At 57.5% G+C, this 7,732-nt stretch overlaps 1 protein-coding gene across 1 annotated transcript in view; it reads right to left on the reverse strand.

Moving 5' to 3' along the window:
- RNF44 (ring finger protein 44) overlaps positions 1-7,722 on the reverse strand; it is a 14,804-nt gene extending 7,082 nt beyond the window's left edge. The window contains 1 exon segment of the mRNA XM_008628975.2: positions 850-7,722. The gene's annotated coding sequence lies outside the window, so the exon portion shown is untranslated.
- Positions 7,723-7,732: the final 10 nt, after the last annotated feature.

Genomic DNA, 7,732 nt, shown 5'->3' on the forward strand with positions numbered 1-7,732 from the left:
GGGCGGGGGGGCAGAAAAACCCGGGGGGGGGCAAGCAGGGACGCGGCTCCCCGCCACCTCCCGCGCTGGGACGGGAGCATGGAGGAGCTGCTCCGCTCCCGCTCAGCACATCGAGCCCTCGCCCGCACCAACAGCTCTCCCAGGGCATCTCTAGCCAGTTCAAACTTTCATGCACCAGAAAAGCCTCCTACTCTCTCACATTTAAGCAAGAAGCAAGAACTACTCGGACCATCTCCTGCACACCTGCAGCTCACCTGAGGGCTGGTGGCTAATGCTGAGAGCTGGGCACCGAGAGGCAGAGCCACTGGCTCCCCGGGAACTGCACACCAAGAGGCCAAGTCACCAGCTCCCAGGGAACCACACACTGGGAGGCTGTGCCACCGGCTCCCCGGGAGCTGTACAGCAAGAGGCCGAGCCACCGGCTCCCCAGGAGCCCAAGAGGCTGTGCCACTGGCTCCCCGTGTGCTTCAGCAGCACCGCTCAGGCACCAGTCAAATCCCCGTACTCAGGACGGTGCATCGCAGCAGCTCCACTGAGCGCCAGATGCTGCATCCGAGCCAAATTTCCCCCGGTTACAACGCACACTTAGAAATTCCCAGGTAGGCGAGCGAGCCAGCCGGCAGCCCTGATGTAATGCCTATAAACCAGCCCTCCCCTGACAGCTGGGCTTTAAAGTGCTAACAACCAAAAGGGAGCTAATTAATTTGTAGCATCACCCCTTTCAAAAAAAACCTCAGATCGACGATTTAACAATTCAGTAGCTCATTGTTGCAATGAGCAGCCAGATTCAGCTTTGCCCAATTCCAGCCCTGTGCCCAGGTCCCTTCAGGCCCCTCTCAAGGCTCTCACCTCTTCACCCCAAATCCAGGCGTGCAGGAGGAACTACACCAGGCTCAAGGATCCTCCAGGACATAGAGCATTCTGGGGCAAGATCCCTCTACCATGACTGTCAGTAGCACCACGGCCAACTGCTTCTGTCCCCATGGTAGGAGACACACGGGACAGGAAGGCAGCACAGCAGGGCAGACCTGTGATGGTGTCAGAGCCACGCACTCAGGCAAGAACTCCAGCAGGAAGAGCCAAAGGACTGAATCAGCCCAAACCTGAACAACCACCCTCCAGGTCTGTTCCACTACAGCCTCTTTGCTTCAGGAGCTGGGGACTACAGGGAAGAGAAGGAAAACAGCACTCTGTCCTTTGACCTTGCCATTGTTTGTGGGCAGAGGCAGCACTGCACCTTCACAAGGCTGCCAGGACACAGGCAGAGCACCGGCAGCAGGCAGAGGCCACAGATGGTGGGTATCTGTGCAGACACTCCCTCCAGACCCGCTCCAGCATCACCAGCTCCCCCACGGGCAGCAGCTATCGATGTCCTCAGGACAGCATCAGGAGAAGCCATCGATGGAACACAGCTCACACGCTGCACATGCTCCCTGCCCAGCCAGGCTGGATCGTTCCCATGGCACAGCCACACTGCACACGGCTACGCCCAGTGAGGATGGGGCACCACACATCCGGCCGCAGGACCAGAGCATGTGGAAGCAGCTCAACCCACACTGTCTCAGGGACACAGCCATGCACACAGACACCAGCATCACAATGCCCCAAGTACAGAGCTCTGCCTGAAAAACCATGTGAGGGGCCCAAACGATGCTATGGCAAGGCTGGTCACTGCTTCTAGCCAGGACAAGGGGTCCCAGTCCAGCCACGGAGACCTGTGACACCCATAGTGAGTGGACAGCCTTAGAAAGCTCTCTACCTGCAAGGGGCTGCTCAGGCTGAACCTGGCTGCTCCACAGCCGACAGGTGGCCCATCCTTTCCTTCAGGATAGCCAGGGGCCAGCAGGACGAAGTCTCCCCAAGCCCAGGCTCTTTAAGAGACCATCTGCTGCCACAGACATGCCACCTCCCTTGCCCCATATATAGGTCAGGTCTGACACAGGATTAGCCAGGGTGATCCAGCGGTGAGAGCACATCTCCCACTGGAGGCTTGGTCTGCCCTGTGTTCTCCCCGACACTCAGCGTGCCAATGCTTCACCTCCACATTCTCCTGGGCCTCTCACACAAGTCCAGAGAGAGAAAGAGGCCCCAGATCCTTCTCTTTTCTCCCCAGGCCCTAGAAAAAAAGCATGAAGAAACCAGCATACCAGCATCTAGCACACAGAAGCTCTCAGACTGCAAGGAGGGGGGAGCAGCAGAAGTGTCCCTACCCTATCCAAGGCCCAACACAAGCACCAGAGGACATGGGACACTCCAACATCAGCAGGGTGAAGCACTTCTCTACCGTGGAGATGGGGGAGCAAGGAGCTCCCTCCCTGCTCCGCACACCCGGTGGAGCCGAGTTCACTGGCAGTGGAGGCAGGACGCCTCCGCCGTGATCACACGCCACCCACTCCCACCCCCGGGCTGACAGCACTCCCATCAAACGCCTCCAGCCACACACACGTGGAGGATGCTGACATGAGGAGCGAGTAGCTGCACAGGCAGCGGAACTGATAACGCCCAGTTTCCTGTCGATCTCTCCCACGTGGATTCTCTGATGTCTAATAGCATGGATGAGCTGCACTGCAGAGGGAGAACTAGCAGCACCTTCCTCCCTGAAAGCCAGAGTCTGTAGCAAGCCAAGACCTCGGAGGCAGCATCCACACCTGACACCTACCCCAACTGACACCATCCAGCAAGTTCAAAGCAGAGTGAACACTCACAAATAAACAGTAAGCTTGCAACAAGCCTTCATTTCCTTAGGACAGGGTAAATAATCTGCAGAGATCTCCACCTTCCCTAGAAGAGATCTCCACTTGCCCTAGAAACACCAGCACGACCTGAATAGCATGACCAGAAGGCTGCAGGTGCAGCAACTGGGTCCAGCTTGGCCACCTCTGTAGCTCAGCAGCATCAAGGAATGGGTTGTGTCCTCCTCTCGCCTGGGTGGCCTCTTCTCCCCTGAACAGAAGCACACTGAACTACACACACCTCTGTCTGCCCAGGCATTTTGCAGCAGCCAGTTCCACAGCTCAGTTGCACATGGGTGGGAGAAAAAGAGCAAATGCCACCATGTCCATGCCAAACCTGCTGCCTGGGTAGCCTCCCCGGTCCTTCCTTTCCTTCCTACTATGAGACACTGCAATTCACATCTCCGTACTCCTCTGCCCTTCACTTTTAGTTCTCATTTCAGACAGCCCTTTCCTAAAACAGACCCAATCTCTCTGGACAGAGCCAGCTCAGGAAGGAGGGATCACCCCACTTTCTCTTCCCCACACAGCATCCCTGGAGTCCCCACCTCATCTGCCACCTCTCCACAAGCATCTCTCTGAGTCCAGCCCTCTCTCTACATGCTGTGGACAGTGTTAATGGCATCTGTCAAGTGAGCGGCCAAGGGCAGGAGCGGCCAGGCTCCAAACACCTTCCCCACTGCTCTCCACTGCGCTCGGGCAGAGCAGTTCCTGCAAAGGGATACAGGCAGAGCGAGGAGCTGGTGGATGGCGAAGAACAGTTTTGTTACCGCTCAGCAAACGAAGCGTCTCTTGAAAGCGCTAGTGACAGTCAGGAAGTTGGGCTGGGTGGTTTGTTTTGCATTTTAAGAAGCCTGCAGGGACACCGACAACCTGCAACGATCATTTTCAGAAAGGAGCTCAGAGAAACTCAGGATTTTCAGCAACCATTTACCCTCCTTTGTCCTTGATTTAAAATTTGCCAAGAGGCTGCTTACAAGATGCACCAAAACAGGGAGTGACCACTACCCTAAGTGCAAAGGAGGTTTGCTGCAATATGTCCCCATACATCACTCAGAGAACCCCACACCAGTGCCTGAGGTTGGTTTTAAGAGCAAAAACATGACTTTCAAGCTGACAGCCCCCGTGCACAAAGCACGACTGTGCAGTGACAAGAGAGCAGCCTGGGGCACAGGAGCTGCCTGACCTCTGCTACAGCTCTCGCCGGCAGATTTTTATTGTTCACCACTTTCCCGAAGCACAGGCACAGAGAGAAAACCAACTAAGACACTTGGCTCAAAATGCAAACGCAGCTAGGGAGCCCCACCAGCACAGCAGGGAAAAGACAATCTGCCGGAGGGGACCGCGCCTCAGCATTGCCAGGCTTTCGGGAAGAAGGACCAGAAAGTGGACCCTCCCTTCCCAGGGGCAATAGCCAAAGACGCAGGAGGCCTGGATCACCATGACACAGGCTCACCCAAGAGGAAGCAGCTCCTAACACAGAGCACTAGAGGCCAGTCCTCTGCTCTACATGGTTGAGCTAAAAACCTTCATCCTGCTTTCCAGGGTAGCCAAAGAAGACCCAGAACTACAGCTCTGCAGCCAGTGAGGGCAGGTCTCCAGGGACCAGCCTGCAGCTGGAAGATAATATTCCCAAGGCTTGCAACGAGCGCTGCTTGTTGGGGACACTGCTCAACCTCGCCCTCTGCCATGCACACAGCCAAGTGTGGAGCCCTCCCAAACCACCCTGCTCCAGAAAACCCAGACATGCCACATTGGACATGGGCCCCATGGGCTGCTTGTGCCCTCGAAGGAAACAGCTCCTGCCCTGAAATGCTGAGGACTTGAAGGTGCAAGCATGGAGGAAAGGATAAGCACCATGGTGCAGCTCTGCTGCCCACAGAGTCGGCAGGCTGGGTTCTCCCAACACCCTTGTGAGCTGACAGCACAGATCCACAATGCTCCCCTCTGGAACTGAGCTGTGTCAGGGAGCCACGCAACACCCTCATGCAACTCCATGACCGTAGGGCTCAGGGCCTGGCTCTCCCAAGTTCCTGCACCAGTGTCAGAGGGCCTCTGGGAGGACTCTCCAGCACCAGCAGCTTCCTTGGATGTTTCAGCAGTCTCTGAACACATCAGACTGGCACCCTACGGACTGTGCCTGCCTGGTGGGTACACAAACCCCTTGGCCAACTAATCACCCACACACGGCAGGTGGCAAACCATGTTTCTCCAGACTGGTCCAAGCAGAAAGCCAAGGGATGGTGGGAAAATGCCATGCACCAGCTCCTCAATAAAGAGGTGAAAACCCCAAAAGCATCCAGAAGCCAGGCTTTTCTGCCAAAAACGAGCGCTGTGCCACCTGCCACCAGCACCTCCCGAGCCATGCCCTGCGGCCGGCCTCACGTGACGGTGGAGTGGATGCACACAGGAGGAGTGGCTGTAGTGACAGCGTTACAGCTTGTGTCCAACACACAGCTGAGCCCAGCAAATCCCAGCGCTCTGCAGCTCTCCTTTACAAACTCCACACACTGCGCAGGTACAAGGGCGTCAGCGAGAGCTCAGCGCCCACAGCCCCGGGAAAATGACACCTGGAGGGAGACAGCCCAGTGAGCACAGGGCTCCTGAACTCCCTGATGTCCACTAGCACAAGGACTGGCCCACACCAAGCACCAGGGACAAGGAGAGCTGTTCTTACACCAGCCACAATTGCCCAGGGCCAGCCCCTCTGCTATTTCAGCACACATACTCCTGGCAGGATAAGCAGGACTTCACCCTGTCCAACTCTGCTCCAAGGAACTTCATATCACTCCCTGCTCTACCCTGGGTAGCAGAACTTGACCAGTTCTGCAGACATCTGGGAGAAAAGTGCTATGAGCTGAAGCCCAGCCCTTACCTGCCAGCTGTTATTTCATTCCTCTAACAGGTCCATAAACCAAGGATAATTAAATCTCTCCTAAACTCTCTTCCATTTAAAATAAAAATCTATAGTCCCTATTTCATTAGCTGGCTCTGGGTTTTACAGCTTGATCAATTCCCCTCACAGAGCCCTGGTCCCGGGCAGGCAGACGCAAACACGCAGCTTCCACAGTGAGGATCAATGGGATTCGCAAAGTCTCCTCTCCCCATTCCTTGTTCCTCGCTCAGCAAAGGGAGCCACACAGCACAGCAGGTAGGGACAGGGTGTTTCACTGCTCAGGGGAACACCACTGCCACACGTGGCTTCAGAGGTTGGAGTTAGCACCTGGCAAGAGCAGAGGCAGCAGCGATGCTCCCTCTCCAGTGAAGGGGCCCCCAAGAACACAGCCATGACCCTAAAGGCGAAGCAGCCCAGCATGCCAGCAGGGTGACATCTCCCTGTTTGCTCACAGTGAAGAGGGACAAGGCTCAGCTCCCACAGCTGACAGCTGGAGGCAGAGCCCACCACAAGCACCAGCTGGGAACCAAGAGCAGCCACCACCTCTCTGACCTCCCTGCACACAAAGCGGAAGAGACTCGTCACTGAGACTCAGGCACACAGGTTCAGTGTTTCCTGCTCTTCCCAGCTCCCTGCTGCTGCCCTGCCACACAACACCTTCCCCCTGCCAGCCCACCAGGGATCCAGATGGCTCTTGCCACCCCTGCAAGCCTCTCCCTCTGCTGCAGCAGGAGCTTCCAGAGCCTGGGAGCAGATGCAGGGACCACAGCAGCAGCCAGAACTGCTCTGAGAGCATCCAGGCAGAGCCCACAGAGTGGACATCAGAGTGCTGGGCAGTCCTTGGCCTGGGCCAGCGCCCAGGTGCCGCCCAGCACCTATCACATCGTTTCCCTCTGTTCCAGGTGCATATCCGTTCCTCCCTCCCACCTTTGCTCAGCCAGAAAGCAGCAAGTTGCCACAGTCCAAGTCCTGTCAGTGCCAGGACCCACCATGGTGGCAGCCCCAGGGGCAAGGTCCAGCAGCCCCAGCTGCAGTGAGCTCTGCCCTGGCCACACAATGCCAGTGATGGACAGACCAGACCACACCACCAGGGCCCAAATCCTGATCTGTACTGGAACCAGCTGGTACTTGCCAGGGGATATCAGGACAGATTTCTTGGACACAAAACAGCCACCACTCAGAGTGCCCAGCTCCAAGCAAGGCTGGGGGAACAAAGCTTTGCCATCCCACCGAGACTCCTCACATGGCTGCGTGCAGAGAGGTGGCACTGGAGCCTCCCAAACACACACAGGTGCCTCCTGCCTCACCTCCCATGCCAACACCTGCCCTGTCTCCGCTGGCACCGTGTCCCAATATGGGGGGAGCATGGAGGGGGCACAGCTCACCTGCTAAACCTAACCTACTGCTCGAGGGGTGTGACATCACCTGGCCAGCCCCAGAGCAGACACCCAAAGGTGACAAACAAAGGCGCCCAGCAGGCACTCCGCATTAGCAGTATTTTTAGACACCACTATGGAGCCGGCCTTATTATTTTCATTGCAACGTGCATAATTACCCACCATGCACCGCAGTGACATCAGACGCAGCCGGCTCCCCTCCGACAGCTGCTCCTCCTCCCGAGGCTCCTGCCTGGCCCCGGAGACCCACCTGCCCCGCCAGGCTCTGCCCTGCGCATCTCCCCGAGGCACAAGACCCCACCTCGAGGGGGGCCTCGAGGTCCTGGGGCGTCAGAGCCGACATGGGCGCAGGTGACAAAGAGATGGAGCAAGGCACTGGCACAGGACAGCAAGAAGGCAAGCGCAGGGATGATCTCTGGAGCCGCAGGCACATCCAGCCAGTTGTGCTGGAGCACAGGGCCGGTGCAGAGCTGGTGGACAAGGTACCAGCGCAAAACAGAGCTGCGCTCCTGGGAAGAGGGGCTGTCCCCACACGGAAGGACAGCACCTTCCTGGCCGCAGAGCTCAACTCCTGCCCGGGAGAGCAAACCCTGGAGCGCATCCCAGCCGCCCACAACGCGGTCCCACACGTCCTCCGTAAGACAGGGCTGCCACGGGCCCCACACGCAGCCCACGCTGCCAGCCCAGATCCTCCCCGGCCCGTGGCC

Source organism: Corvus brachyrhynchos, unplaced genomic scaffold (assembly GCF_000691975.1).
Source record: "Corvus brachyrhynchos isolate BGI_N302 unplaced genomic scaffold, ASM69197v1 scaffold21, whole genome shotgun sequence".
In the NCBI taxonomy this organism is placed as follows: Eukaryota; Metazoa; Chordata; class Aves; order Passeriformes; family Corvidae; genus Corvus; species Corvus brachyrhynchos.